This window comes from Heterodontus francisci, chromosome 19, assembly GCF_036365525.1.
Source record: "Heterodontus francisci isolate sHetFra1 chromosome 19, sHetFra1.hap1, whole genome shotgun sequence".
NCBI lineage: Eukaryota > Metazoa > Chordata > Chondrichthyes > Heterodontiformes > Heterodontidae > Heterodontus > Heterodontus francisci.
The window spans coordinates 54,596,677-54,615,559 of record NC_090389.1 but is presented as its reverse complement, the minus strand read 5'-3'; the positions used below and the strand labels follow the sequence as shown (position 1 = coordinate 54,615,559).

The following is an 18,883-nucleotide window of genomic DNA, read 5'->3' as shown; positions in this document are numbered from 1 at the left end:
ATGATTGGCAAAAGAACCAAAAGCAACATGAGGAAAAAATTTTATGCAGCGAGTGGTTAAAATCTGGAATCCACTGCCTGAGAGTGTGGTGGAGGTAGATTCAATTGAGGCCTTCAAAGGTGAATTGGATAAGTACCTGAAGGGAAAAAAGATTTCAGGGATTCTGGGAAAGGGTTGGGGAGTGGGACGAGCTAAATTGCTCTCGCAGAGAGATGGCACAGGCTTGACAGGCCGAATGGCTCATTCAGTGCTGTAACCATTCAAGACTCTATTACTGCAATTTTTTTCTGCCCCCTTGAGGCAGGGGGCATGGAGTATTGCAATAGGTAGCAGGGTGCGGGGAGCGGAGGGCCCATCGCCAAGTGATCTTCCCAGGGCCTTCCTACAAAGAGGCCAATTGAGGCCTTTAAGTAGTTTATTAACTGCCAATTAAGGGCCTAAATCCCACCGTCGCTGGGATCTTACCAGCACGGGGGTTGCCCCTGCCACTCGGAGAATGCCTTGTAACACGAGGCGCCCACACTGTGGGCTTTTTGGGGGGGGTCCCTCCTTTGTGGGCAATTTGTGGCCCATGGAGGACCCCCACCGGGAAGCACTTTAGCCCCACAACCCCCCTCCCCCTGGACTGCACAACCACCCCCCAGTTCCCGTCGCTGGGGCCTTCTAGATAGACCCCGGCAAACCTGCCTCACTTACCAAAGGTTCCAGCACTGGCCCTGGGTCTGAGGTCCCTGTAGTATCAGCAGTGGCCACCGCTCCCGGTGGCGCTGCTGATACTGCTGAACTGCCAGCCCTCTGATCGGCCAGCCCGGCTCATGAAACGTAGAAGTTAAAACACTGGAGAATCGCTCCGGGGGAAGGGTGCATGAAAGGACTGAGGCAGGAATCTCCCCACCTTTTCGGCCCAGTGCCGGAAGCCCTGACTCCAACACAAAATCTAGCCTTATGATTCTGTTACTGTCTAGATGTCCGTTGTATAATGATGTACTTCTGTTGCAATAGGCATGAATCATTTTCAGTTTGTGTGTTCAATGTTTAACAAATTTACTAAATTCAAGAATTGATTAATGATCAATCCCCAGGGAAAACACCTGCAGCTCTAAATCTTTATATTATTCACTTATTTAATAGGTTGTGGGTTCATTACCAGAAGTAGTGAAAAATGTTTTATCTATACATCTATAACTACTGGCCTCTTCCAGAATTCCAGAAAGAACATATTTTTGACAGAACAATTAAATGTAACAGGTTTGTAAAAAAAAACAAAATCAATGGGAGATTACAGTTATACAAAGCTGGCAAACATTATTGGTAAATATAAATTTTTCCAAAAAATCATTTATTTTACGTAGCAATTTACTTAGCAGAAGGGGAGCGAGTCCATGAGCCAGAAAGGCAGTAGCTTAGAAGTAGTATAATGTAAGATATCAAATTATAATAATTGTTTTTGCAATTTTCTTTATGTTTCTAATTTGTGTGCATTCTAGAAAATATATAGGGAAAACATTAAGTAATTATAGAAAAATTACAGGGCAATGTGTAATATAAAGGAAAAACCTATTCAAGAAATATTATACCTGAGAAGTCTTTTTCTTTGTTTAAGGTAGGCTAACAGAGTGCCTTTTTTGGTACACTAACCCTGCAAGGGGTTCCTGCGATTTGTCCTAAAGTTCATTATTGTTCTGATCTTTCAGGGATGATGATGTAACCATTAGATCTTTTTCATCTTGCTCTTCAAACACCACTGTGGTGGCTTTGAGGGTGCCTTGGGTTGTGGCTGATCCAGATTTCCTGAAACTGGTCATTGAAAGCAAGGTGAGACCACGATGGCAATTGAGAGAGCTCATTAGAACTCATGGAAATACAGCACTAAATATTCAGTACTCACAGTTGCTTTCAGCCTGCTGTTTAAAGACCTGCATCTGGGTATCAGAGAGGGGGACCACCAGCAGTAGCAGCCTGCTACTGAGAGATGTGCAGCTGGACAGCAAAGAGGAGGACAGCAGAGGAGTGCAACTTGCAGGAGGCACTACCCGCAACACAGCAGGTAGAGGCAGAGGGTGTTTTTCCTCGACGTGTCAGAACAGCAGTGTTTCAAGAGGTTCAGGTTGTTATGCCAGGTAATGGCAGACATCTGCAGTCTCCTAGAAGAAGATCTGCTCCCAGCTGAATCTGTTGGTCACTTGTTACCAGTGGCTGCCAAACTGACTACCAACCTCAAATTTTTTGCCCCTGGTATGCTTCCAAGGCTCTGCCGGAGACATATCCAGGACCTCGCAGTCGGCAGCCCACAAATGCATAAAACAGGTACCTGATAGGTTGTTTGACAGGGCCAGCTGCTGTGTGAACTTTACCTGTGATGACTGACTCAGCCATTGGGATATGAGGCAGCATGTGAGGTACTGACTTGAGCTGGGGGGGTGGTGGGTGCAGTGGGCAAGGCGTAACACGTGCAAGTACTTTGAGTGGAGTCCCCACTTCTATGTTCCTTTCACCATTATCCCTCTCATGATCCAGCTGCACTTCACTGCTACTCTGCTAGCGAGCACTTTGGTGCCAATCAGTGCAGCCATTTAAGGCCAAGGCTAAGGTATCTGTCATTCTATTTAAGGCGCCAGACATATCGCCATCAAAGTGTGCTTGGCCGAGGTCAAGGTGCGGACTCATTTGTTTGTCAGAGAGTTGGCCACTCTAGCCATGCAAGAAGACATTGACGCAAAGCCCTGCGATATTATCCCACTTGTATTTGAGGAGGACTGCACCGTTCTCACTGCAATCGCGATCGGTGTGCTTGGAAGGCCTATTAGTATATCACACATTCTCTGCTGCTCCTCAATGATTAGCCTTTTCATTGATATCTCCTGGGATATAGAATCTTTGTCCAGCTGAGCTGAACTTGGAGAGCTGCATCCTTCAATGCAGGCACGTCATGCTGTCAAGACCAGGTGAGAAAAGTGTCTCAGGGTCTGTTACAGTCTTCACCGGGTCTTATTCCAACAGGGTTTAATTTTAAACACACTGTGTTTTGAGATCCCACTTTTGTGAATCCTTGTTCACCGCTTTCCAGTTATAAGGCAAACAAATGAGCACACCAGGTTTTCTTTAGGTTTAAAGAAGAAAAGTGACATTTATTAAACCTTAAACTCTAATACAATTAACGCCTACGGATAAACGACGTGCCCACGCTAGCATGAACACGTGATACACACATGCAAATAGGGACAGAAAAGAGCAGAAGAAAAATAAAATGAAGAGGTTTGAGGCAGACTCTATAAGGGGGTTTCTTGTTACTGTTTCTGTGTTTCCAGCTCGCCGTAGAGTCCTTGATTGTAGACAGCTCTTACTTTTCATTGGGGCTCAGTATTCTTCTTAAACCTTGTTCACTGTAGGAGACTTTTCTCTCTTGGAGTTTATATGTCTTCAATGGTTTCTGAAGCTGGTGAGAGTGAGATGAGAGCAGACAGCAGAGAGGTGTTCCCAGTCCAGGAGCTAACAGCCTTCTGAGTTCAAATTCTGTTGGAAGTTCAAATTCAAAAAACTCCAACAATCAGTCATATGACTAAACTGGCCCGACTATGTTTGCGTATTCAGCCATCTTAGTAGTTAACCTGGAATGCTTCAACGTCTGGTAATCAAAAGTCCATTGTGGATTAAATTGGAACAGGGAATGGCTCCTTTGTCCTTTGAAGTACTTGTCCGTTGATATGCTAATGTCTCTCTCCAGCAAAAGTCTCCAATTGTTTTTAAAGCAAGTTCTTCACCATCAGCTGTTTAAAATCAATGTTCAAGTGGTGAAATTAATTTTCCTCATTCTTGGCAGGTGGGGTGGTGGGAGGGGGGGGGGGGCTTGCCTGACAATGCTGTTCCTGAAACCAGTTCACTTGTGAGAGTGAATCACCACTTGAAAAACAAAATATTCATTTTTGTTAATTCACAGGATGTGTTACACCATCCAGAACAAAGCAGCCTGCTTAATCGGCACCCCATCCACCACCTTAAACATTCAGTCCCTCCACCACCAACACACAGTGACAGTCACATGTACCATATACAAGATGCACTGCAGCAACTCACCACGACTCCTTCGACAGCACCTTCCAAACCCTCAATCTCATTCAACTAGAAGGACAAGGTCAGCTGATGCGTGGGAACACCACCATCTGCAAGTTCCGCTCCAGGCCACACCATCCTGACTTGGAACCATTTTGCTGTTCCTTCACTGTCGTTGGGTCAAAATCCTGGAACTCCCTCCCTAACAGCACTGTGGATCTACCCGCACCAGATGGACTGCAGTGGGTCAAGAAGGCAGCTCACCACCTCAAGGACAATTAGTAATGAGTAACAAATGCAGCCCTTGCCAGCGACACAAAATCCCATGAAATTAATGCTTTAAAATTGCAGCCATGATTCAACTGAATGACGGCTTGAGGAGCTGAATGGCCTACTCCTGTTCCTATGCAACATAAGGTGACATTTCCTTAAATAAGAATTCAACATTGCAAATTCATTGGCCCAGAATTTGCAGTTGTAGTGATAGCAAAACTGTCGGTGCTCATTGTCATTACTGTATAAGACTGACAGCAACTTCCGGCATCTGCTTATGTGCAGTTAAATGTGGAAATCTGGAAACTGCTGTCAGCGATATCACAGGGTGCTCCACAAGGTGCACTGTTGCAGTTTTTGCAGATGTAATCAGCATAGAAATCAACGATTTGATGTGAACTTTAACTTTTTACCCACTATTCTTGCTGTAAAAAACATTGAAAATGTTAAGCCTTGTTGAATGAGGTATAACTGAGTTTTCAATGGAATACTAAGTCATAATTACTGCTGAACAATCTTTCTGGCCCTGGAAAAGTATTTTTTAAGCACGGACTGTCATTCTCTCCATTCCATGATAAAAATTCCATGATTTTTAAAATAATGAAAATTAATTTTTATTTTTTCAAGTTTGTTTATGATATTTCAGCTTCTACCTTAATCTCATGTTTACGTTCCAATCATTATTTCGGGTCTCTGTAAAATGATTAAGACGTGAATTATAATCCTGGCTGTTTACTTCCTGGTTTGCTGTCTGTGAGAATTCTTCAATCTGATTGGTTGCTCAGTTTGATTGGTGACATCACTACTGGATGCCACAAATCCTCTGGAGCCCACTGTCTTTGTGGGCAGCTTTTTTTAGATCTATGGTAACCGTTGTCCCTTTGCCATTGGCTGCAGAATCTGGACCATTGTTAAACCACTGGTCTTACAGAAACCATTACTGTTAAAAGCAGTGGCCACTTCATGGGGACCTTGGACTGGTTTACTGCTGCCTGGCACCCAGCAACCAGGTATTAAGTATAGTGGACTGGAGTGAAAGCAGGGAAGATCCTGCCATAATAATGACAGTTTCCAAATAAGGATTACATAAGAAAAAATACTTTGTCAAACTGAAGACTGTCACTTGTTAAGAATAACTTGCTCAGTTTGGTTAAAGATGTGACATACTTGGATGTATGTCAGATTAAAAATAAACATAGTTTTAATGGGTTTGCAATGTGTGTCACTCTAACCGATGATAAATGTCACTCCTATGCCTAGGTTGATTAACGGCTCTAACTAGGGAATCAGTATTGGAATAAAGATTAAATCAGGAATTTGGAACCACCAGGACTGATTGAAGCACACACCTGAGTGTCAGAGCTAACAAAAACAGAAAATGCTGGAAATACTCAGCAGGTCAGGCAGCCTCTGTGGAGAGAGAAACAGAGTGAATGTTTCAGGTTGTGACCTTTCATCAGAACTGGCAAAAGTCAGAAATGTGATAGGTTTTAAGCAAATGAAAGGGTGAAAGGGGAAGAAAAACAAAAGGGAAGGTGTGAGGGTGGAGGGCAAGAGAGATTAAATGACAAAAGGTTTCATGGTACAAAGTCAAGTGAAGAAACAAAAGATATGTGTGGACGAGGTGTAAATGGCCGAATAGCAGCCATCCAGAGCTGTGGAGGCTCAGACATTAAGTATATTCACCACAGAGATCGATAGATTTCTAGATATTAAAAATATTAAGGGATATGGGGATAGTGCGGGAAAATGGTGCGGAGGTAGAAGATCAGCCATGATCTAGTTGAATGGCAGAGCAGGCTCAAGGGGCTGAATGGCCTACTCCTGCTCCTATTTCCTATGTTCCAAACACAAAGAAGGAACTAAGGTGAGGGTGGGGGAGCAAACCAGCAAAAAGAAGCATGAATTAACAAAAAATAAAACGGGGCAGAGGTTATTGAACTCTATGTTGAGTCCCGAAGGCTGTAAAATGCACAGTTGAAAGATGAGGTGCTGTTCCTCGAGCTTGCATTGAACTTCATTGGAACACTATAGCAGGCCAAGGACAGAGAGGTCAGAGTGGGAGCAAGGTGGAGAATTAAAATGACAAGCAACAGGAAGCTTGGGGTTGCGCTTGTGAACTGAAGAGGTGTTCCACAAAGCGGTCATCCAGATTGTGTTTAATCTCCCCAATGTAGAGGAGTTCACATTGTGTGCAGTAAATACAGTATACAAAACTGAAAGAACAAGTAAACCACTGTTTCATTTGGAAGGAGTGTTTGGGGCCCTGGACTAAAGGTGGCTCATGTATAAAATTAAAACCCGACCCGGGCCTGACCCAGGCCCGACATGACCACAGCCAACCCGAACCCAAGCCTGAGCCCTTTAATATTTTCTCATGCCTGACCCGACCCGACCCAACACGAATCCCCTTCATCCGTTCCGGCTGCAGGCTATTCCTGCAGCTGGAGTTGTGGGGAATCATGGGTTAGCCTGATCCCATGACTTCCCGGAAGCAGCAGTGTCCTGCCTGACCTGACCTGAGCTCGAATGCTGGACTCAGAATTTCGACCCGACCCAACCTGAACCTGACACATGTAGTCAGGTCTAGTCAGGTTCGGGACGGGTAGCCAGGCTTTACCCTGGATGTTGGTATAGGAGGAGCTAAAAGGGCAGATGATGCATCTCCTGCGCTTGCATGGAAAGGTGTCATAGGAAAGGCGGGGAGGTGTTGGGCGTGATTGAGGCGTGGGCCAGGGTGTCATGGAGGGAACAGTCCCTTCAGAATGCTGAAGGGAAGGGGAAGGGAAGATGTGTTTGGTGGTGCATCACACTGGAGGTGGCAGAAATGGCAAAGGATGATCTGTTAAATGGTAGCTGGTGAGGACAAGGGGAACCCTATCATGGTTCTGCAAGAGAAGAAGTGCGTAAAATAGATTGGACACAGTCAAGGGACTTGTCAACTACAGTGGGGGGGCGGGGGGAATCCTCAGTTGAGGAAAAAGGAAAACATATCGGAAGCACTAGTATGGAAGGTTGCATTGTCTGAACAAATACAATGGATCTGTTCAGACGATGCAACCTTCCATATTAGTGCTTTCAATAATTAGTCTCCATCGCAACTGTTTGACACTAAGTACCGTCGGGCAAGCCCCCACCTGCCAAGAATGAGCAAAATTAACTTTGCCACGTGAACATTGATTTTAAACAGCTGATGGTGAAGAAAGAACTTGCTTTAAAAAACAATTGGAGACTTTTGCTGTGGAGAGACATTAGCATATCAATGGACAAGTACTTCAAAGACAAAGGAGCTATTCCATGCTCCAATTTAATCCACAATGGACTTTTGATTACCAGACAAAGCATTCCAGATTAACTACTAAAATGGCTGAATGCACAGATGTGGTCAGGCCAGTTTAGTCACCTGACTGACTGTTGGAGTTTTTTGAATTTGAGCTTCCAACAGGGAATTTGAAATCAGAAGGCTGTTAGCTCCTGAACTGAGAACACCTCTCTGCTGTCTGCTCTCATCTCACTCTCACCAGCTTCGGAAACCATTGAAGACATATGAAAACCAAGGGAGAAAAGTCTCCTACAGTGAACAAGGTTTAAGAAGAATACTGGGCCCCAATGAAAAGTAAGAGCTGTCTACAATCAAGGACTCTACAGCGAGCTGGAAACACAGAAACAGTAACAAGAAACCCCATGATAGAGACTGCCTCAAACCTCTTCATTTTATTTTTCTTCTGCTCTTTTCTGTCCCTATTTGCATGTGTGTATCACGTGTGCATGCTAGCGTGGGTGCGTCATGTATCCATAGGTGTTAACTGTACTAGAGTTTAAGTTCAAGGTTTAATAAATATCACTTTTCTTCTTTAAACCTAAAGACAACCTGGTGTGCTCATTTGTTTGCCTTAAAATTGGAAAGCTGTGAACAAGGATTCACAAAGGGGTAGCTCAAAACACAACTTGTTTACACATTAAACCCTGTTACAATAAGACCAGATGAAGACAGTAACAGACCCTTAGACACTTTTCTCACCTGGTTGTAACAGTACCTTTTAACGAGGGACAACCCCCGCCCCTGCAGAGCCGGGAAGCAACCTGCACAGTTTTCCACATTGTGCTTCCCATGCAGTGACAGGGCTGTCTGCCACATAGCAAATTGCAGCTGCGGTGGTAAGAGGCCCTTAATGGGGGGTTATTTGCCCAGTTAAGGGCCTCAATTGGCAGCGGGGCGGGAAAGCTGTTCACAGGCCTTCCTGCACCAGACTAAATTTTGGTGGAGGCGGGATGGTGCCAAATACTGTCACTGCCATCATCCCACCCGATTTTATGCTTTCCCCGTCTCCAAACCAGCCGGGGGAGGGAGCATAAAATTCCCCCCTTTGTGTTTGGATGGCTGTTATTCGGTCATTTACACCTCATCCAGGCACATCTTCTGTTTTGTCACTTGGCTTTGTACCATGTAACCTTTTGTCATTTAAATAAAAGCAAAATACTGCGGATGCTGGAAATCTGAAATAAAAACAAGAAATGCCGGAACCACTCAGCAGGTCTGGCAGCATCTGTGGAAAGAGAAGCAAAGTTAACGTTTCGGGTCAGTGACCCTTCTGTCATTTAATCTCTCCTGCCCTCCACCCTATCTTCATCCCCCCGCCCCACCCCTTCACTTTCTTCAAACCATTTCTAACCTTTGCCAGTTCTGATGAAAGGTCACACAGATATAAAACGTTAACTTTGTTTCTGTCTCCACAGAGGCTATCTGACCTGCTGAGTATTTACAACATTTACTGTTTCTGTTTCAGATTTCCAGCATCCGCAGTATTTAGCTTTTGACTGTCAGCGCTGGGGGGGTGGGGGAGCCAGGAGCGGACGCAGAGACCTTGTGTGTGGGGGGATGAAGCAAGGAGCAGCCGGCCAGCGCTGGGAGGTGAAACCACTGACCGTAATGTAACATTTAATCCACAGACAACATTAATCTGCCCCGGAAGTGTTTTCAAATTGTTGCAATACATTATCAAGTCGGGGAGGTTTGGACTCTGGAGCCGGTTCCGCTGCAGTGATCTGACAGAAAGCGGTTAGTGCCTTTACATTACTGACTACATCACACAATGATTAGTACTTTTACATAACTGACTGCACAGTGATTAATGCCTTTGCATTTTTAACTCCATCGCCCATTTTTAACAGTAGAGGATTAAATCCTTCCAGAGACAATCATATCATTGGAATCTCTAAAGACAAGGTGCGACAAGCCGGTTTTGCTGTGTCCCAATTTCACTGTGGTTGTATAAACATGAAGACTCCTGCTCCAAACGTGTTTGTTTCCATGTGTTGACATTGTTGTGTCAGTTTGCTGATTGGAGACGTTTGTATTATTTGAATGTCGGCAGCCAGCACCTGTTTTCGGTCGGTGACACAGTTTGTGCAGCATTGTCGAATTATTAAAGAGGGACAAGGTTGTCAATACAATGCAACAAACTGCAAAATCGGAAAAGGAGATTGCTCAGCATCACGAGTACTCCTAATTTAAGGAGTCACTGTTTGTATCCTGATGTTCAAATTGTGACCAAGTCCCATTCCTGTACCTTACAAATGCATCAATGACGTTGCAGTCATTTCTATTAGATGCATGTCTGCATCTTAGCAACATTGGCCTACAAGCATTGCATTCAAGGAATTCAGAGTGTTATAGTCTTTATGAGAATTTGTAACTAGTCTGCAGTTATGCTGTAGCTACTGGTGAGACCTGTTTTTCCTGTATCCATTTGTTTGCACGGTTTGGCTGTCGCTCTGACCTGAAACCTATCACTTCGATTTCCACTTTTTTTCATCCCTTTTTTTATTTCTTTATTCTTTACTCCTCCCTCCTTTCATCTTTTTGAGGACGTAACTGTTAGCGTAGATAAAGGGGAACCAGTGGATATAACATACTTCGATTTTGAAAAGGCATTTGATGAGGTGCCACACAAATGGTTATTACAGAAAATAAGGGCTCATGGAGTTAGGAACAATATATTAGTATGGATAGAAGATTGGTTAACAGACAGAAGCAGAAAGTAGGAATAAATGGGGCATTTTCATGTTGGCAGGCTGTGACTAGTGGAGTGCCCCAAGGATCAGTGCTAGGACCTCAGCTATTTACAATCTAGATTAACGATTTAGATTAAGCAACCAAGAGTAATGTATCCAAGTTTGCTGATTGGACAAAGCTAGGTGGGAATGTAAGCTGTGAGAGGACACAAAGTCCAAAGAGATATAAGCAGGTTAAATGAGTGGACAACAAGGTGGCAGCTGGAGTATAATGTAGGGAAGTGTGAGGTTATTCACTTTGGCAATAAGCATAGAAAAGCAAAATATTTCTAAAAAGACATCAAGCTGTTAAATGTTGATATTGAGAGAGACTTGGGTGTGATTGTACAACCTGGCGCAGATATGATGGGCTGAATGGCCTCCTTCTGTACCGTAACTTTTCTATGGTTTTATGGTAAGAAGCCCAGAAAGTTAACATGCCTTTATTGCAGGGGGATTGGAGTACAAGAATAAGGAAGTCTTGCTGAAACTGTGTAGGGCTTTGGTGAAACACACCTGGAGTACTGTGTGCAGTTTTCGTCTCCATCACTAGATTGGTTCCTGGGTTTAAGAGGGTTGTTCCATGATGAGAGACTGAGTACATTAGGCCTATGGTCTCTGGAGTTTAGAAGAATGAGTGGTGATCTCATTGAAACATACAAGATTCTGAACAGGCTTAGGGTGGACACTGAGAAGTTATTTCCCCTGGCTGGGGAATTTAGAACACAGGGCACAGCCTCAGGGTAAGGGGTTGATTTATTTAGGACTGAGATAAGGAGAAATTTCTTTACTCAGAGGGTTGTGAATCTATGGAATTCTCCACCACAGAGGGTTGTGGATGCTCCATCATTGAGTCTATTTGAAGCTGGAATAGATCGATTTTTGATTACTCAGGGAATCAAGGGATATGGGGAGCAGGTGGGAAAGTGAAGTTGAGGTTGAAGATCAGCCACGATTGTATTGAGTGGCAGAGCAAGCTCCAAGGGCCATCTGGTGTACTCTTGCTCCTATTTCTTATGTTCGTAAGTTCTTGTCTTCTTTCATTTCTCTCTTTTGGGTACTCTGCCCGCCCAAATCCCTACCCCAATTCTTCAGTACTCCTTGACTTTCTTACTCCCCTGCCACCTGTTGTGTGCTGTTGCCGTAATAGCGTAGTTAGGGAGTTATAGATAAATCTCAGAGTCTAGATTAGGTGAACTAATAACTTATTATTTACACATCACTATTTACCCTCTTCTCAAGCCTCCTTAGCGAGCATCCTTCATGTTGCTACTCACTTCTTCCAAAGCCCAATACCATGTGACTGTCAACTCATCACTACAGTGGGAGGGGCTGGTCTCACTGTCTCTAGCATTCACCCTTACATGTCCTTATACTATACCACCCTTTCAGGCTTGACTCGCCCATAGATAAGATTACATTTTTCCTCCCTGCCTCCTTACGAGCATCAACCTCAATTGCCCATCTATACTCTCACCGACCTTCCCGCCAGGTGCGGGCTAATCTTCCTATCTCCTTCTTGTCCCATTCATTTCTCCCAATGGACTCTGCCACTGGATCAGCTATCACTGCCCATCTCTGCATCTCCCTCTAGAATGTCTGTTCAAAGCCACAAATGATATCTAATGGTTCTGTGACAAAGATAAACTATCCTTCCTCATCCATCTCAACTTGTGTGCAGCCTTTGACATGGTTGACCACACCATTCTCCTCCAATGTAACTCCTCCATCATCCAGTTGGATGGGACTGCATTCACCTGACACTATTTGTAAATATCCAATTGTTGCCAAGAATCACCTGCAATGGAACTCTTGCCATTTCTGCACCGTTACCTCTGGCGTCCCCTAAGAATCTATCCTTGGCCCCCTCATATTTCTCATCTACGTGCTGACCTTCTGCGACATCACCTGAAAACATGTCAGGTTATATATGTATACGGATGATACCCAACTCTATCTTACCACCCCTCTCTCAACCTCTTGACCGTCTCTACATTGTCAGATTACTTGTCCAGAATCCACTACTGGCTGAGCAGAAATGTGTTCCAACTAAACATTGGAAAGACCAATGCCATTGTCTTCGCTCCCCACCACAATCTCCTTTCCCTAGCCACCAACTTCATCCCTCTCCATGCAACTGTCTCAGGCTGAACATGATTGTTTGCAAATTGGGGTCGTATTTGGACCCCGAGATGAACTTTCGATCACTTATCTGTGCCACTACTAAGACCATCTACTTCCAACTCCGCAGCATCGCCTGACTCCACCCCTACCTCAGCTTATCAGCTCCTGAAACCTTCATCCATTTCTTTGTTACCTTTAGACGTGACCAGTCCAATGCACTCCTGGCTGAGCTCCCATCTTCTACCTTACATAAACTTCATCTCATCCAAAACTCTGCTGCCTGTATCCTAACTCACACCAAGTCCTGTTCACCTATAACTCCTGTGCTCGCTGGCCTACATTGGCTCCCGCTTGAGCAATGCCTCAATTTAAAAATTCTCATCCTTGTTTTCAAATCCCTCCATGACCTGTCTCTATAACTTCCTCCTGCCCTACGACCCTCGGAGATATCTGCACTCCTCCAATTCTGGCCTCTTGCGGATCTCCGATTTTAATTGCTCCACCACTGGCAGTCGTGCCATCCAGTTGCTGAGGCCCTCTCTGAAATTCCCTCCCTAAACATTTTTGTTCATCTACCTCTCCTTCCTCCTTTAAAATGCTCTTAAAACCTACCAAGTCTGCCGTAATATCTTTTTATGTGGTTCAGTATCAGATTTTATTTGATAACACTTTTGTGCAGCGCCTTTGGATGTTTTACCACTCTATGAATACAAGTTGTTGTTCTGCTGGTTTCAGTGAATATGGGCAACCTCTTGTTATGTTGCACACTGAACTCAGTTTGACTGTGCTAAGATATAACAATCTGGGAGTTTTGGGTATATGTGTTTAGTTATGTGCTGTTCTTTTTCTGTCTTTAACTTTTAACATTTAGGTGATAATAGAACAAACTCTATCATTAAAGTAACTCAATAAGAAGTTTTAGAAATAAAAACAAGAAATGCTGGAGCCACTCAGCAGGTCTGGCAGCATCTGTGGAAAGAGAAGCAGAGTTAACGTTTCGGGTCAGTGACCCTTCTTCGGAACTGACAAATATTAAAAATGTCACAGGTTATAAGCAAGTGAGGTGGGGGTGGGGCAAGAGATAACAAAGGAGAAGGTGTAGATTGGATCTTATCCAATGCACCATACTAAAAAAACCTGAAATACATTCCAAAATAACCCTTCATTTCAGAAAGTGTGGTAAGCAATTTAGTAAATATAATATACTTGTTTCTATCATTTGTCTTTGAAGCAAATTTCACTTCATTTTAAGAACAAAGCAACAAACAATGAATATTTTGATTTTCACTAGTTTCATTAGATCAAGAATGTTGTTCCATTCAGTTACAAGGCAACTGAAACTGGCCTTGACTGGAATTTATTTCTGTATTAATGCAGTTTTACTATATTCAAATTCACTCTTAATCTGATATTGTGTAATTGGATCAGTCAATTCGATAATATACTGTTGATGAATGGATTATGCAGAAGTATGCCTATACAGCAAAAAGTATTTGTTGTTGGGGACGTTCGATGTTAACAAAGTATCTGTAGTATAATAATTAGTATAATAATTTTTAAACACTGCATGAATTTAATGCAAAGCTCACTAACATAACTCATGGTCTTCCATCTGTTCAATTCACTGACTCAACCACAACATATCAGCCATTCCCTCCAGCAATAAAATACAATTACATCTTGTTATCTGGAAAACAGAAGTTACTTAGACCAAGATCTGACTATATTATTGATAGCTGTCCAAAATAGCAAAACAAAGGCACGGTTAAAGTTTTCATGTATCACAACAGTCAAGGTTATGGGGCCATTCAAACATACTTAGTTATCACTCTAAAGCTAGGATATTGCAATATTCAAAAGTAAACATGTGCAATTTTAACATATTAAAATTTAAGTAGTTTGGATTAGTTTAATTCTGACTAAGTTGTATCGTGTGAATATCTTGCTTGAACCATCATTTCTTTCATTAATGGTTCTGAAATGATTGCCTTTGGATGATTTAGATTGCTGAAACTGTTTTATGACTGAAATGTTGAGAAGTCCTTTAACCAAGTCAAATGGAAGTGTCTGCAGTTCACACTTAAAGGTAGTAATGTCTTTTAGTTTTGTTGTATGCATTGTACCTCCAGTCCCAGATTAAGCTTACTGCAAGGTCAACTATTTTCTATTCACTACATAGAATAATTTCCTTTGCTTATCTGTTTTAGCAACAGATTATCATTGTGGCTTTGGCCAGGGCCGTGATTTATGTATGCCATCCTGGGAAACGGGTAAAAGCTTTAAAAAAAAAATAGCTGACAGAGCTTCAGAAAATATGACAAATTAAAAACAGTGCTTAATATTGTCCTATGAAGGATTATTGCGACATAGCTTTGACAACCGCGACAGCTCTGGGTATACCCAACATTCCTTCACGTATAGTGAAGATTGTACTAAAACTAGTGATGACTTTCCCCATTTGTTGTAAATAAATTATGAGCTATAAATACTGGCTTTGCTAGTGACATGCGGCGCATCCCAAAGAATGAACAAAAAAATACATCTTGAAACGTCAAGTAGTATAGAATTGGGAGGGAATAGGGAAAAGCACCAGTGTGTTCTGAGCGGTGAGGAAGATGGATGGACTATTATGTATAGGTATAGTTCCTCTCTAGTTCTAAATTGGATCTTTAGGTAGTTTACACAGCTGTGTCATTGTAACATAGAGGAACTCTTCTCCCCATCTCCCAGTGCACAGAAGTAATGTTCATCGCTTTCATCCCTAGTCTGTGCTGGACCTTCTCCCTCTTGCCCTACAGTTCATGTCAACATTCTGCTTCCTTGCTTCTTATCATGCTGTCCCTCCTCTCCCCCTCTGTTCATGCTTCACCTTCTATCTAGTACATACTAGCACACTTCTCCCTCTTTTCCCAACCCCCTCCACCTTCAATTCAAGCTGGCACCTGTTTCCACTTTCCTCACTTCTCAGATCACAGTGCTGTCTTTCTTTATCCACTCCCAGTTCTGAACTGGCTGATTAGTGTTTCTGTATTTAGGGAAAAAAATTGTTCGCAGGAGTGTGATGGAATATGCTCCACTTGCCTGGATGGGTGCAGCTCCAACAACATTCAAGAAGCTTGGCACCATCCAGGACAAAGCAGCCTGCTTGATTGGAACCCCATCCACAAATATTCACTCCCTCCACCGCCGACACACAGTGGCAGCAGTGTCTACCATCTACAAGATGCACTGCAGCAACGCACCAAGGCTCCTTAGACAGCACCTTCCAAACCCACGACCTCTACCACCTAGAAGGACAAGGGCAGCAGATGCATGGCAACACCACCACCTGCAAATTCCCCTCCAAGCCACTGATCTTCCTGACTTGGAACTATACTGCCGTTCCTTCACTGTCACTGGGTCAAAATCCTGGAACTCCCTCCCTAACAGCACTGTGGGTTTAGCTACACCACATGGACTGCAGCGGTTCAAGAAGGTGGCTCACCACCACCTTCTCAAGGGCAATTAGGGATGGGCAATAAATGCTGGCCTTGCCAGCGACGCCCACATCCCATGAATGAATTTAAAAAATATGCATTGTGAGCAAAGCTGGCATTTATTGTCCATTCCTAATTGCCGTGAGAAGGTGGTGGAGGCCCGCCTTTGTCTGTGTGGTGATAGTGCCTCAATACTGTTGGCTAAGGGAGTTCCAGGATTTTGACCCAGTGGCAAGTAAGGCCCTGTCAGGATGGTATGTGACTTGGAGGTGATGGTGTTCCCAATTATAGGCCTGCCATCCGACCCGAACCCGACGGGACCCCATGACATGTGTCAGGTTCAGGTCGGGTCGCACTTCCGGGTCCAGCATTTAGGCTCATGTTGGGTTGGGCTGGATCGGACATGTTCTATCACCACTTCAGGTAAGTGACTTTAATGTTAATTTACTTTTCGGACTTTCAAGGTGGTTTTGTTACAGTTATTTTAAGCTTGTGCAGGTAAGGAACAAAGTGAAAAACGGAAGGTAAGTTAACTGATGGTTGGATCGGGTTGGGCGCAGGAAAAAATGGAAGGACTTGGGTCAGGCTCGGGCTCGGGTTTGAATGGGGTTCTGTCGGGCTCAGGTCAGGTCTCATTTGCAGACCCAAACAGGCATTTATTCCCAATCATTTGCTGCCCTTGGTCTTCTAGGTGGTGGAGGTCATGGGTTTGGCGGGTGCTGCCGAAAAAGCCTTAGTGAGGTGCTTCAGTGCCTCTTGTAGATAGTACATGCTGGAGCCACTGTACAAAAGGCAAAATACTGGGGAAATATGAATTATAAACAGAAAATGCTGGAAATACTCAGCAGGCCAGGCAACATCTGTGGAGAGAGAAACAGAGTTAACTTTTCAAAGATCTGAAACGTTAGCTCTGATTCTCTCTCCACAGATGCTACCTGGCATGCTGAGTATTTTCTGTTTATACTGCAGCCACAGCATGCTGGTCATAGAGGGGGTGGATAGTTAAACTAATGGATGTGCTGCTGATCAAGCAGACTGTTTGTCCTGGATGGTGTCGAGCCTCTTGAGCGCTGTTGCAGCTGCACCCTTCCATGCAGGTGAAGGGTATTCCTTCACACTCCTGGTTAATTAGTAGGTGGTAGAGAGGCTTTGAGAAGTCAGGAGGTGAGCCATGCAACATAGAATACACAGCCTCTGACTGCTGTAGTAGCCACAGCTCTTCTGTGGCTGGTCCAGCTGTGTTTCTGGTCAATGTCGACTGCCAAGATGTTGATGGTGGGAGAGGTTCTGTGTAAAAGCATGGATTGCTTCGTTATTGAGAAATTGCAAATGGAGCTGAACCCTTTGCAATCATCAGTGAATACCGATCAAGGTCATTGATGAAGTAGTTGTAGATAGTTGGGACGAGGATGCTATGCTCGGTAACCTCTGCAGTGATATTCTGGGACTGAACAGTCTGCTTGACTGTCAACTCATCCACTAGCCTAAACATTCACCCACTTCACAGACAGCATACTGTGACTGTAATGTGTACTATCTACAAGTTGCACTGCAGCAACTTGCTTCTTCAGCAGCACCAAATCAGAGAGGGGGGGGGGAAGAGCCGGCCTGATGGAAGCAGCAGCAGCGACACTGTACCTTCCACTGTGTATTCCAAAAAAAAAAGTAAGAAATAACATCACAGGACAGCAGATAATTGAGGGATGACCAGAGCGGAGATGCCAGCAGTGGCGACACGACCTGAAGGATGTATTTCCAAAAAAGCAAGGAGTGACATTAAAGGAGAGCAGGAAGGCAAATGGTTGGTGAGTTTTAAGGCTTTATTTTTCTCTAAACTAAGGCAGTGTTTTAAGTTAGGATCAGGAAACTATAAAGTACTGTATTAAATTGAGAGCTTAGCTAGTTCGACCAATTAATAACATTTCAATTGGGGTAAGTGTAACAGTAAGTGAATTAATAAGTGTAGTAAGACAGAGCAGGTCTAGAGGCATTAATTAAAATTAATAGTTTATACAAGGTGGTAACTAGATTCTAAAAGAGGAAATAAAGATTTTTAGATCATGGATAGGTAGCTGACACCCGTTGCTTGCAATCCCTGCACCATGTGGGAACTTCAGGACATTTCATGTGTCTTGGGGGACCACATGTATAGGACGTGTCTCCAGCTGCTTGAGCTCTGAGCTTGAGGTGCAGCTGGAATCAATGCGGAGCATCAGGGAGACGGAGAGTTTGCTGGATTGTACATTCCAGGAGGTGGCCACCCCACAGGCAGTAAGAGTTCAGGCTAGTAGATGGGTGGTAATCTGGAAGAGTAGGAAGAGGCAGGAAGTGCAGGAGCCTTCGGGGTGTGTGCCACTCTCAAACCTGAACTCAGCATTGAGGACTGCTGAGAGTGACGACACCTTGAGGAGTGCAGTCCAAACCATGGCACCAATGGACAAGGGACTGTACAGGAGGGCGCAGCATCGAGTAGAAATGCCTTCGTTATAGGAGATTCCATAGTTAGGGGTACAGATAGGCATTTCTGTAGCTGTTATCACGGCTCCTGCATGTTGTGTTGCCTCCCCAGTCCCAGGGTAAAAGACATCACGGAGAGGGTGCATGATATTCTGCTGGGGGATGGGAGTGAGCCAGAATTTGTGGTGCATGTTGGTACCAACGACAGAGAAAGGGAAAGTGTTGAGGTCCTATGGTCGGATTTTCAGGAGCTATGGAGGAAGTTTGAAAAGTAGGACCTCGAAGATAGTACTCTCTGGATTACTCCCAGTGCCACATGCTAGTGAAAGTAGAAATAGGAAGATAAGATCAATGCATGGCTTGAGGCATGATGCAGGAAGGAGGGTTTCAGATTCTTGGGACATTGGGACCAGTTCTGGCACAGGAGGCACCTATTCAAAGGGATGGGT

The 18,883-nt window shown here is 44.0% G+C and overlaps 1 protein-coding gene across 2 annotated transcripts in view; it reads left to right on the top strand.

The window, feature by feature from the left end:
- The first annotated feature begins 1,730 nt into the window (after positions 1–1,730).
- Positions 1,731–18,883, top strand: part of LOC137380071 (monoacylglycerol lipase abhd6-A-like) — an 86,166-nt gene continuing 69,013 nt past the window's right edge. Inside the window, exons 1-2 of one of the 2 annotated variants that reach the window (XM_068051651.1) lie at positions 1,731–1,815; positions 9,274–9,382. The gene's annotated coding sequence lies outside the window, so the exon portion shown is untranslated. Of the gene's footprint in view, positions 1,816–9,167; positions 9,383–18,883 lie in introns of those variants that run through there. The other variant, XM_068051650.1, reaches the window with a different exon arrangement.